This window comes from Malania oleifera, chromosome 1 (genome assembly GCF_029873635.1).
Source record: "Malania oleifera isolate guangnan ecotype guangnan chromosome 1, ASM2987363v1, whole genome shotgun sequence".
Lineage (NCBI taxonomy): Eukaryota > Viridiplantae > Streptophyta > Magnoliopsida > Santalales > Ximeniaceae > Malania > Malania oleifera.
Window position 1 is genome coordinate 97218812 of NC_080417.1, and position 14338 is coordinate 97233149.

Consider the following 14338-nt stretch of genomic DNA (forward strand, 5'->3'; position numbering starts at 1 on the left):
TGTCAAAACATGCGTTTTCCATTATTGTGTAGCTCTATTTTTTTTTATTTTTTTGAAAAAATAGGGTGGCACATCCTATCTTTATTTAGAAAACCTCACTTATGGTGGAGGTATATCGTGGTTCCAATCTTGAGACTTGGGAAAAATAAAATAAAATCCCAAGAATCTAAAACCGACTCCGCGTTACAATGGACTTGAACTGCTTGTTTATCATTAGCTTTGTTCCTTCCAAATCAATCGAGGGTGACAACAATGCATGCCGTTCACACAAGATGAGAATTGTCCAAGAATATGGTGGTGTGAAGAAGAAAATTAGTTTTACTTTTGCATTACACATTTTGGAACATGAATTTTAATTTTGTAGTTAGATTTGGATCGATTTAGATAAATTTAATATAATTTTATATTGTATTTTATTTAAATTGATACAAATTTAAGTTCAAAACTTGACACTAAGCATAATAATAATATTTTGGGCCAAGTTTAATGTCAATGAACGTATTAATGTTTTATCTATTCCAACTAATATGGAATATATAGGGTACAAAACTTTTATAAACTTTTAAGCACGAAAATGTCCATTTGACATTTTATGTTTCTTAAAATAAAATTAAAGCCTCCATGAACATTTATTTTTTACCAATATTAAATTTTTTTTCATAAATTATTATATTCTTATAAAATGATTGTTTAATTATTATCCCGTTCAATAAGAATAGTTAGTAGCAAAAACGGACATAAATAGAGCATAACATGTCTTCAAGCACCTTCCTATATCATTTTAAAATATTATTTTAAATTTTTTTTTTTTTTTTTCCGATTATCATTCTTTATGGTCCATTTGGATCAAGGATTTTATTTGAGGAAAGAAAAGGAAAGGAAAACAAGCCCTCTTATTTTCCTTCTCTATCAAATACTATCAAAAGCCAAAGTCTATTTTAATCTGATTAAAATTTAGAAAAAAACTAAATATTAATTATGTATGAATTCTAGTTTGTAGGATTCGTTTTGGGATCACAATGCAGTTTAGATATATCTTAGTTTTTATGTCCCATTTAAGTTAGGGATTTTTTTTGAGAAAATAAGTGAAGGAAATGCAAGAAAAAAAAATTTTCATTGCATTTTCTCTATACATCAAGGTTGGTTTGGAACATGAAACAAACAAATAGAGCCTTATATTTTCCCTTATTTTTTATCATATATTTCAAGTTCCAAACAAACTAGTAAGGTTATGTTTGGATCAAGAATATGTTTGAGAAAAGAAAATGAAAAGAATGAAAATTAAGAAAGAAAATATTTTCAATTATATTTTCTTTGTACATCAGCATATTATTAAAAATGAATTTTTATTCTAAATATGGTTAGAAGTTAAGAAATGTAAAATGTTAGGAGACTCCTTTGATCACAAGATTAGCACATGATTGACTTTACCTACCCTCACTTGGAGAGGCTTATCTTGTTATGTGGTTGATTTCAATCAAGTAGTCGACCTAATATGTTCCTCTCCTAAGTAGAGGTTGCTAGTCATATGATTAGTGTATGGTTAATCTAACCTATCTCCATGGAGGGAGGCTTCACGTGATCAATGTATAGCTAAGTAGACCTAGATGAAGAAAAGAGTCACCGCCTCTAATGGACCACTAAAAATATGGACCCTTGAAGCATTTTATATCCATCTTGGGAGACTCCTCTAATTAATAATCAACATGTGGTTGACTTGACCTATCCCTCATTAGGAGAGGCTCATCTAGTTATGTGGTTAGCTTGTGACTAACCTAGCTTACCCCCTTTCAGAGATATTCCTCTAGTCACGTGGTCTGCACAAGGTAACTGAGGGGATTGTACCCGTACCACCCCACCCAACAAAATATCAATTATATGTTTGGTTGATTGTTTGATGGTAGGTGTTCAATAAATTTGAAATAAGTTACGTAGTGTGTGCTTATATTTTCTTCTTGAATTTTTTTATAGGATAAAAATATATAAGAAATATTCAGAACAGAGGGGAGATGCTCCAACAATTTTCATTAGCTTTTAAATAAATTCTATGGTTCAGTTAGAAATCTAGCAATTTCTTTAAAGAAAAAAAGGTAGTTTCATTATTCAAAAATTACTTTATTAGGTTTCATGACACTGTATCTCTCCTATAGCAAGGAAAATCACCAATTGTGAATACAACATAATCAAGAATGGAGATGGAGATGGAGATGGAGATGGAATAATATGTGACCAATCAACAACATAAAATGAACAATCAAAATACCAAATCAATATAAGGTATGCAGCTATCGAATGGAATTATTTGCACTCTCTTAACAAAGATTTTCGCAAACGATTAAACAACGTACTCCCTTTTTAGGTTTCCGCAAACGCTTAATCAAAATGTACTTTATTTAATTAAGAGTCTTCTTGTTAATCTTAGTTCTTAACTTCAGCTACCTGCACTTTACATTCACACACAACAAAGTATAGAGATACTGAAAATAAAGAGTAGGGAAAGAGAGACACCAGGATTTTTACGAGGCTCGACTTATCCTCAGCCTACATCCTCGCCTTTGGCCAATACCACCAAAGGATTCCACTATTGCACTCCTTTCCGGGCGGAGCAAACCATTACAAGTGATTCCCCACACTTAGCCACTCATTCACTAGGTTAGAGCAACGCATTTCTAAGTGATACCCCACACTCAGTCAACAATCCAACAACCTAGAATTGTCCAAGAACTACAAGAAACAAGAAATAATTTCTGCGTACAAGAATACTCTCACAAATACCATATTAGTACAATTTCTAACACTAGATACTTCAATATTCAAATATCAAATTGAAATACAATTGAAGCTCAAGTAAGAATTTCACCAAGTTCCTTCTCCAGATGAGAAATCAGCAATGGGAAATCAGAGAATGGTGATGAGCAATACAGAGATTCAGTAATTCATTTGAGCAAGGATTTGAGCAAGAGAGAGATTTTATTGCAAGATGGCTTTCAACAGATTTTTCAATTCTTAGTATGATTTGATTTTCAAAACCATGTATTTATAGGCTTCTAAAAGTGATTTCGTGTTGCCCAAGATTACTTGGAGTGTTTTCCAAGTTTTTAGAAAATTTGGGGCACAAGAAACCAATATTTGAATTTAAAAATATTTAAAAATTGTAGTCATTAACAGTGTTCAGATGACTAAAGTATCGGGTTTAGTCTTCTGATGTTCCTTAATACACTAAAAAAATTTGAACTGGACATAGGGTCAGACGACTGAACTGTAGGTTCACACTTCTGAAGTCCCAACTCAGATGACTAAACTGAGGGTTTAGTCTTCTGAGGGTGTACTGCCTTTTCAAAAATTTCCAATAAATTCTTTAGCAGACTGAACTTATTCTTCAGTCTTCTGAAATATTTCTTCAGTCTTCTGAGGGTGCTCCTCGATCGTCTAGGCAGTCACTTTTCGTATTTTTCATTTTATTTTCAAAAAATATTTTTGCTCTTTTGCTTTGTTAACTTATAAAATATTTTCCGAGGTTTTAAATAAGGTTTCTAAGTTAATGAACAACCCCTAAAGAACTTTAAAAATATTTCATAAGATATTCAAACAAGAAGTACTTACAACAATGTCCTTAAAGCCCAATAATCTACTCTTCAAGTCTTTCATTGTATTTTGCTTTACGTTTCTTTTGACTTGAGTTTTGAGTCAGCGTTGAGTGTCCACATATTTTGCTCATGTTGGTGTTGCTTTGAGCTTTCTTTTGGATCACTCTACATATACATATGGTTTTATGAATCCTTGAGCTTTCCATTGCTTTCTTTTAAACTTTGTTTTTACTGAAACATCATCATTCTAACAAAAACATATTAAATCATATTTTGTTTTAATTATCAAAATAAGATTGAAAAGCCATGTTAGGCCAACAAATCTCCCCCTTTTTGATGATGACAAACAAGGAGTAAAGATGAGGGTTCTTTAGAAAAGACTCCCCCTTACTATAAGAATTCTCCTTTAATAAGTTTTGAAAAATAATGATATCAAGTATAAAAAGTTCAAAATAGATCATAATTAACAAATGAACATCAAACAAGTATATCAAATGAGTACACACTTTCCAAATTTATTTATGCTTTTATAATTACGTGCTTACTATCCATCTTAGTCTTTGCTTACATTTGCTACGTGCTTACAATCCATCTTAGTCTTTGCTTACATTTGCTTACAATTCATTTACAATTCATCTTTGTTCATTACTTCATCTTTGCTAACAATTTCTCTCCCCCTTTTTCATTATTTAAAAAGAAACGAAGGGTAATCTCAAAAAGTCATCATTGCAGCAAAGAGTCATTACATACATAAATAACAGTCAAGCAACGTACAAACTAAGTGTTTGAATACATCCAAGGATTTCTAAAATTTAGTTTCTTAATACATCAAAAATACAGAATACAACATAACAAATCTAACTAGCAGCTCCATCATCTTCTTCTTCAGTTTCTTCGTCTTTCTCTTCTTCCTCAGTACCTTCCTCTTCTTAATTTCTTTCCTCTTCTTCATCATCATCCTCACTTCCCTCCTCAGAATCGTCATTATCACTGCGAGGGGCTGAACTCATATCCATGGGATCCCCACCTCGGGAGGAACTAGCTTGATGCTCCTCAATATGAATGAGGCATTAATCAAGTGAGGACACCTTTTCCTGAATGCTCTAGAGTCTAGACCTCACTTCGGAGCAGAAGGAGGAGAAGTCATTATGAAAACCCATAAACCAAGAAGGTGCGTCTACAGGAAGACCCTGGTCACGCGCTGGAGGAGGAGGAGCTGCTGCAGGAGTGTGTTGAGGCCTGCCTCCTTTGAGGTACCAACTTTGATCTCCTTTGTCATACCCTATTTGCTTCGAGGTGGTGGAATTGAAAAGATCATAATGAGTACACTTGATGAATAGTTCGGAAGGAGTAGAAAGATTTAGTTGAGCAAAAATTAAGTTTAAGGCACCGCCGTTGGGAAGAGTGACCCTAGATGATTCTAGTTTGGCCCACATCCATTTTATGATTAGACTGGCCAAACCTAGTTTCTTACTTTTGAGAAGACACCATAGGTCAAAACATTCAATACAGTATAAATGATCAAAAGAACCAGATTTTGGTATGATGTTGTAGGAAATGATTTTATGGAGGATTTGGGCTTTAAGATTGAGTTGTTTATACAATGGAGGATGCTCAAAATATACCGGTTCATTTTCCATAACTAAGGGTAAAAAGGCTTCGGGGGAGAAGTCTTATTCCAAAATCCATGACTGGGAGAAAGTAAGACATTCAAATTCTCTGGGTGTTATTTTTAAAATAGGAGCCAAAATTTTAGGGTTTACAACAATTTTCTTTCCCTGAACCTTGGTAGACAAAACCCCGTCACTATAAACCATGTTTGTGTAAAAAATTTTGATGAGGTTCGGAAACATTCCTTTGGCTTGATGGATTATGAAATTGAACCAACCAATTTCCCTAAATGGTGGACGGATTTTAGGAAATTCTTCATCAAAAAAGGAAGTTTCTAAGATTTTACTGAGAATGGGATTAGTGGAACGAAGATATGCACGGTAGCATAGCTTTGCTTGAGGTCCAACGAGCCACCTCTCTATATTTTGCCCATCTCTTCCCGAAGAAGTTCCACAGTTCACTGTTGTTTTGGTGTGTGGCATGTTTGGAGATCAAGAACGATTCAAAACGTAGTTCCTGGAAACCCTAGAATCCGTAAGGATGATTTAAACTTGAGTTAGGAGCCTTGGATTCAGGAGTTTTTAGGTGAGAATGGAAGGAGATAGAGAGGGCTTCGAAGGAGTGATGGAACAAAGATCAGAAGGCTGAAGTTAGGGTTTTAAAGTTTTTAAATATATATATATACCCCGCAACTTCAGAAGATTGAAGTCCAAGTTCAGTCCCCTGAAGATTTTTAGAATATAAAACTGAACAGGCAGTAACACCTTAGAAAACTGAAGTCCAGGTTCAGTCGTCTGAACCTTCAGTGCTATAGTGTTCAGTAGTATGAGCTTTCAAGCTCATTCGTCTGAAGTTTGAAAATTTTTCATAATTCCTTCTTTTCTTATTCTGATTTCTTCTTAAACCACTTCCCTACTATGTAGTAGTCCAAGATCTCTTTTAATAGTATAAACCTTTATTCATTGAGAGGTTTTGTAAAATGTCCACCCATTGATCATTTGTGTTAATGAATTCAAGTGATATATCTTCTTTTTGAACATGATCTCTTAAAAAGTGATGTCTTATATCAATATGCTTTGTTCTTGAATGTGATATTAGATTTTTAGATATATTTATCGCACTTGTATTATCACATTTGATTGAAATGGTTGAATATTCTAAATTGTAGTCTTTTTGTTGTTTCATGTATAGAGTTTGTGCACAACAACTCCCAGCTGCTACATATTCATCTTCAGCTGTGGACAAAGTTATAGAGTTTTTGCTTCTTAGAAAACCAAGAAACTAGTGATCGTCCTAGAAAGTGACAAGTGCCACTAGTACCTTTTCTATCTATCTTACACCCTGCATAGTCAGCATCCGAATAGCTATTCATTTTGAATCTGGTGCCCTTAGGATACCAAAGACCTAAGTCCATGGTGCCTATCAAGTATCTTAAAATTCTTTTAACAACTATTTGGTGTGATTCTTTGGACTCTGATTAGAAACGTGCACACATACACACACTAAACATTATGTCAGGCCTACTTGTCGTTAGAGATAGTAAACTTCCAATCATTCCTCTATAATACTTTATGTCTACCAATTTTCTTTTCTCATCTTTATCAAGGCTAATGGAAGTGCTCATGAGGGTTCCTATGAGTTTACTACTTTCCATATCGAATTTTTTAATCATATCTTTTATGTATTTTGATTGACTTATAAAAGTCCCATTCTTTACTTGTTTAATTTGTCATCCAAGAAAATCGTTTAATCCCCCCATCATGCTCATTTCAAATTCTTCTTGCATACTTTTTTGCAAATTCCTTACATAGATTATCATTAGTTGCACCAAATATTATATCATTTACATAAATTTGAATTAACAGCATATCATCTTTCTTAGTTTTGATGAACAAAGTACTATCAACTTTTCCTCTTGAAAACCCTTTTTCTATTAAAAACCCACTAAGTCTTTCATACCAAGCCCTAGGGGCTTGTTTTAATCCATATAAAGCCTTAATTAGTCTAAACACATAATCAGGATTTTTTATATCTTCAAATCTGGGGGGTTGTTCTACAAATACTTCTTCATTAATATATCCATTTAAGAATGCACTTTTTACATCCATTTGGTATAATTTAAAATCTTTATAGGATGCATAAGCTAAAAGCATCCTTATAGCTTCCATTCTAGCTACAGGGGCAAAAGTCTCATCGTAATCTATCCCTTCTTCTTGAAAATATCCTTTGGCTACAAGTCTAGCTTTATTTCTAACTACTATACCATTTTCATCCTTTTTGTTTCTAAATACCCATTTAGTTCCGATGATTGAATGATTTTTTGGTTTGGGGACTAATTGTCATACTTTACCTCTTTCAAATTGATTTAACTCCTCTTGCATAGCAATTATCCAAGAGTCATCATTTAGAGCTTCTTCAACATTTTTAGGTTCATCTTGAGATAAGAAGGCAAAGTGATTACATAGATTCTTTAATGATGATCTAGTGGTTACTCCACTGGAAGGTTCTCCTATAATTTGATCTTGAGGGTGATTTCTTACATACTTCCATTCTTTTGGTAATTCAAGATTTTCTATAGGGTTATCTTTTGAAGTTTCTTCATTGTTTTCTTCTTTTTCTTCTTTGATTTCTAGATCATCCTCTTTTTGTGAAATATCATTCTTTTTTTCATTCTTGATTTCTTTTGTGAAAGGATTTGATTCATCAAAGTTTACATGAATTGATTCAATGATGGTTAGTATTCTTTTGTTATAGATCCTATAAGCCTTACTATTTGTAGCATATCCTAGGAAAATTCCTTCATCCGACTTAGCATCAAATTTCCCTAAGTCGTTTTTGTTATTAAGAGCAAAACACTTACATCCAAAGACATGGAAGTAAGCTATGTTAGGCCTTCTTCCTTTCCATAATTCATAAGGTGTTTTGTTTAGGCTTGATCTAATGGAAATCTTATTTATTACATAACAAGTTACAGTTTCAATCCAAAAGTATTTAGGTAAATTATTTTCATTTAGTATAGTTCTAGCCATTTCTTAAAGGGTTCTATTTTTCCTTTCAACAACTCTATTTTGTTATGGAGTTCTAGGTGCTGAGAAATTATGGTTTATTCCATGATCATTACAATATTTTTCAACATCTTTATTTTTAAACTCTCTTCCTTGATCACTTCTTATGCTTGAGACAATGTATACTTTCTCATTTTGGAGTTTCTTGCATAGATTTATTAACATACCACAAGCTTCATCTTTGTTTGCTAAAAACAATACCCATGTGTATCTAGAGTAGTCATCAACTATCACGAAGACATATTGTTTTCCTCCTAAGCTTTGAGTTCTAGTAGGACCAAATAAATCTAAATGTATGAGTTCTAGGGATCTACTACTTGATATGTGTTTCTTCTTTTTAAAGCTCGTCTTGATTTGTTATCCAAGTTGGCAAGTATCACAAATTTTATCTTTAATAAACTTTGTATTAGGTAAACCTTTGTACTAAATTCTTCTTAGATAGCTTAGATAGAAGGTCCATGCTTGCATGTCCTAATCGTCTATGCCAAAGCCAACTATTTTCACTTATGGAAGCCAAGCAAGTTATATCTTGAGAAATTAAAATATCAAGATTTATGCAATACACATTGTTCATTCTATATGCTGTGAATAAAATTTCATGATTCTTAAGTTTTTGTATTATGCATTTTTCCTTCTTAGAGATTATGTCAAACCTTTTGTCACTAAGTTAACTAATACTTAAGAGAATATGCTTTAAACCATCTACTAGCAAAACATCATCAATGGTGAGTGAGGATTCTTTACCTATCTTACCAATTCCGACAATTTTGCCTTTTGCGTTGTCACCAAAGGTTACATATCCTCCATCTTTTTGAGAGAGAGTGATGAACTTTGATATATCTCCCGTTATATGTCTTGAACATCCGCTGTCTAAGTACCATTTTTCTTTTGATGGAGTAGACCTAGAGCAAACCTACAAGAAAGGATTTATGGTGTTACTTTTGAAATCCAAACTTTCTTAATTATTTTTAAATCTTTTCTAGTTTTAGTGTTTATCTTCCATTCATTCTTTACTTTGACATATTTCTTCTTAAGTGGACAATTAAACATTATATGTCCCTTATTTTTACACAAGAAGCAAGTAGTATTTTCATGTATGTTTGTGGGGGATGTACTTGCATAGTGTTTAGCTTGTTTTACAAAGTATCCCATGAATAAATTTTTCTTTCTTTTATTTGTAATTCCATTATAACCTATTCCCTCTTTATTGTTAGCCATTCTTTGATGTCCTACCATTTTCTCAAAGTTTTATTTACCTCTAGTAAAGTTATAAATAAGCATTTCTTTATCTTCAATTTGACTTTTGAGGTCATTTATTTTTTACTCTTTCTTGCTTTGATTATTTTCTTGTAATTTGTTCAATTCTTGAGACATAGTGTTTATTTTCTCCATTTGTTTGTCAATATGAGATTATTTTTCTTTTTCAGCAGATTTTGAGGATTCTAGCTAATTTTTAATATTTTTATTTTGTTCTTTTAAAGTTATGTTCCTCTTTGACATTCTAATAAATCTATTATGAAGAGCAAATAATTCAGCTTGGAGTTCTTTGTCGGATGGCATACTCTCACATGAATCATTACACAATTCATCACTAAAATCTTCCGAGGAGGAGTAGCAAGAGTTTACCTTTTCGTTGTGTGCCATGAAGCACATGTTTGCCATCTCTTGTTCGCTAGATTCATTCTCCGATTCACTTGAGCTAGTGTTGTCCCATGTTGCTTTCATTGCTGGCTTCTTCTTCTACTTTTCTTTCTTGAGCTGAGGGCAGTCCAACTTGATGTGTCCGACCTTTTTACAATGGTAACAAGTAGGTGGATCATTCTTATTTTTGTTGTCTTTTTTACTAATTTCACCTTTTTCAGTTTTTGAACCTCTAAATTTTCTTGTGAATTTCTTATTCCTTTTGAAGAATTTTCCAAGTCTTTTAGTTATAAATGCTAATTCTTCATCATCTAGTTCATTGGTTCATTCTCTTCCTCACTTGAACTTTCTTTAGAAGCTTTAAGAGCTATGGATTTTTTATTTTTATTTTCAGTGTTCCTTTCTTTCATTGCCATTTCATAGGTGAGAAGTGATCCTATGAGTTCATCTAGTGATGTATTTTTGAGATTTCTTTCTTCCGTAATTGTTGTAGCTTTAGGTTCCCATATTGGAGGAAGTCCTCTAAGGATTTTCAGAATCATTTCATAAGTTGAATAATTTTTCCCTAAAGCATTGAGGGAGTTTATTATATGTGTAAATCTTGTATACATATTTGTTATGGTTTCATCCGGGTTCATCTTGAAAGTCTCATACTCACTTGTGAGCATGTCTATTATACTATCTCTAACATCAATGGTGCCTTCATAAGTTACTTCTAGTTTATCCCATATTTCTTTTGCCATTTTACATGTCATGACCCTAATAAACTCATTAACATCTAAAGCACAATATAGTGCATTCATGACACTAGAGTTTACTTGCATCATCTTGTAATCAATGTCGGTCAAGTCCTTTTCTTCTTTAGGAACTTCTTTGCCATCAACGGTTTTAGTAGGAATGTAGTCACCATGTGTGACAACCTTCCATGCTTTCCAATCCATGGTTTGGATATAAATTCTCATACGTTGTTTCCAAAAAGTTTAGTTGAATCCACAAAAGATTGGCAGTCTAGCTAAAAGATTGGCCCTCTCCAAAGGGAGCTACTCCTAGGTGGGTCATATAGATCTTTATATAGCTTCTAGTTAGGATTTGCTACAATCCCACTCTGATACCAATTGAAAATTAAAGTGTAGTCCCAAGAGGGGGGGTGAATCGGGTTATTAAAATTTATTTTAATATTTTTTATAAATGCTTAACCTCTTGTTGATTTTAATAATCATACGACAAAGTCTTACTTATTTAATCAATCCACAAACCAAAACACAAGACAAGTAATGAAAAACTTAATTCACCAAACAACCAATCAACAACTTTAAATGAACAATCAAAATACCAAACCAATATAAGGTATGCAGCTCTTTAGCACTTTCAGCTTTTAATTGTAGCCCTTTATTGAATGAAATTGTTTGCACTCTCTTAACAAAGATTTCCGCAAACAATTGAAGAACATACTCCTTTTTTAGGTTTCTGCAAACGTTTAATCAAAACGTACTTTCTTTTATTAAAAGTCTTCTTGTTAATCTTAGTTCTTAACTTCAGCTACCTGCACTTTGCATTCACACACAACAAAGTATAGAGATACTGAAAATAAAGAGTAGGGAAAGAGAGACACCAGGATTTTTACAAGGTTCGGCTTATCCCCTACCTACGTCCTCGCCTTTGGCCAATACCACCAAAGGATTCCACTATTGCACTCCTTTCTAGATGGAGCAAACCGTTACAAGTGATTCCCCACACTTAGTCACTCATTCACTAGGCTAGAGCAATGTCTCTCCAAGTGATACCCCACACTCGGCCAACGATCCAACAACCTGGAATCGTCTAAGAACTACAAGAAACAAGAAATAATTTCTACGTACAAGAATACTCTCACAAAGAGTAGATTAGTACAATTTCAAACACTAGATACTTCAATATTCAAATATCAAATTGAAATACAATTGAAGCTCAAGTAAGAATTTCACCAAGTTCCTTCTCCAGATGAGAAATTAGTAATGGGAACTCAGAGAATGGTGATCAGCAATATAGAGATTCAGAAATTCAGTTGAGCAAGGATTTGAACAAGAGAGAACTTTGATTGCAAGATGCTTTCAATAGATTTTTCAATTCTTGGTGTGATTTGATTTGTAAAACCATGTATTTATAGGCTTCTAAAAGTGATTTCATGTTGCTCAAGATTACTTGGAATGTCTTCCAAGTTTTTATAAAATTTAGGGCACAAGAAACCAATATTTGAATTTAAAAATATTTGAAAAATTTAGCCTTTAACAGTGTTCAGATGACTAAAGTATCGGATTCAGTCTTCTGATGTTTCTTAATACATTGAAAATTTTGAACTGGACACAGGGTCAGACGACTGAACTGTAGGTTCAGACTTCTGAAGTCTCAACTTAGACAACTGAACTGAGGGTTCAGTCTTCTAAGGATGTACTGCCTCTTCAGGATTTCTCCAATAAATTCTTCAGTAGATTGAACTTAGTCTTTAGTCTTTTGAAGTATTTCTTCAGTCTTCTGAGGGTGCTCTTCAGTCGTCTAGGCAGTCACTTTTCAAATTTTTCAATTTTTTTTTCAAAATTTTTTTTTGCTCTCTTGCTTTATTAACTTATGAAACATTTTCTGAGGTTTTAAATAAGGTCTCTAAGTTAATGAATAACCCCTAAAGAGCTTCAAAAATTTTTCATAAGATATTCAAACAAGAAGTACTTACAACAATGTCCTTAAAGCCTAATACTCTACTCTTCAAGCCTTTCATTGTATTTTGCTTTAAGTTCATTTTGACTTTGAGCTTTGAGTCAGCTTTAAGTTTCCACATATTTTGCTCATGTTGGTATTGCTTTGAGCTTTCTTTTGGATCACTCTACATATACATGTGGCTTTATGAATCCTTGAGCTTTCCATTGCTTTTTCTTTTAAACTTGGTTTTCCTGAAACATCATCATTCTATTAAGCACATATTAAATCATCTTTTGTTTGTTATCATCAAAACAAGATTTACTTAATTTCCAAATTACATAGTACATATGATTAAGAAATTAAATCATCCGTGTAGTGCATATATGCTAAAAAATAAAGAGAGTAAGGGAAAGAGAGTGACAACGGATTTTTACGAGGTTCGGCTTATCCCCAGCCTACGTCTTTGCCTTTTGCAAACCACCAAAGGATTCAAGTAATCTAGTTCCTTTCCAGGCTGAACAAAACCTTACAAGTGATACCCCACGCTTAAACACTCCTTCACTAGGCTAGAGCAATGCCTCTCCAAGCAATACCCCACACTTAGGTAAAGATCCAAACAATCCTTGAATCGTAAAATCTATAAGAACAAGATCAATTATTTGTGTACAAAGAATTACCCTTAGATAGGGTGGATTAGTACAATTTCAAATACTATATACTTCAATCAAAATATTAATATGAAATACAATTGAAGATCAGGAGAGATTTCATCAAGTTTTCATTCTATATGAGAATCAACAATTCAGAAACAAAGAGAAGGATTGATTAGTTGCTTCCAAAAAATCTCAGCAATTTAGATGTGCAAAGATGAGAGCATGAGAGCTTTAAGAGTATGAGAGTTTCAACTTTGAGAATTGATTTTCAATTGCTTGGTATAATTTGATTTGCAAAACCATGTATTTATAGAGCGAGTTTCCTTGTCTCCCAAGTTGCTTGGAGTGTTCCCCAAGTTTTTATAACATTTAGATGTAAAAAACTAATTTTTAGAATTTTTTGTTAAATTTCAAAATTTAAATTTTCGTAGGGTCAGTTGACTGAACAGGCAATTGGGTAGGTGTTTATACAAGGTCAACCGGCTGAATAGGCGACTGAGACCTTTCTGTCTGCCAAAAATCTATTATGTTAAATGGTCAGTCAGTTGATTGAATGCAATTCAAAATGATAAGTTGGATGACTTGTCAGTTTATGAATAGGCGACTTCACAGGACATGTGTACGATATATGATTTGTCTCACTCAGAATGCTCGGAGGCACCTACATAACTGTCGTCTTGACTCAGCCTCACTAGTTTATTCCCTCTCAATTCACTCAATAAAATGGGTTCACTCTCATATGTGAGGAAGAATATCATGATCAAACATCCCACATATTTGAAGAACTAACGTTAGAAGTGTGGAGTGGACTAGTCTTATAGGAAAGGGATCCAACCCTTATTGAGGTGTCCGGTCCTTCACCCTAACATCTCCTCATTCACTCACCACATTTAATCAAGACCACCCTTGATGCACTTATTCCTCAACTTGCGTGAATTTAGCAAATGCATTGGGCAGAAGATCCTCCATACGTACAGACTTGTAGTTTGTGTCCTTAGCTTGACCTTTTTATCTTTTCTCAGTGCAAGTGTATATTTTTGTTATTATTTTCCTTTGCTCAGGTTTTTCTTTTTTTTTTTCATTTTATTTTCTTTACATGGTCAGCTAA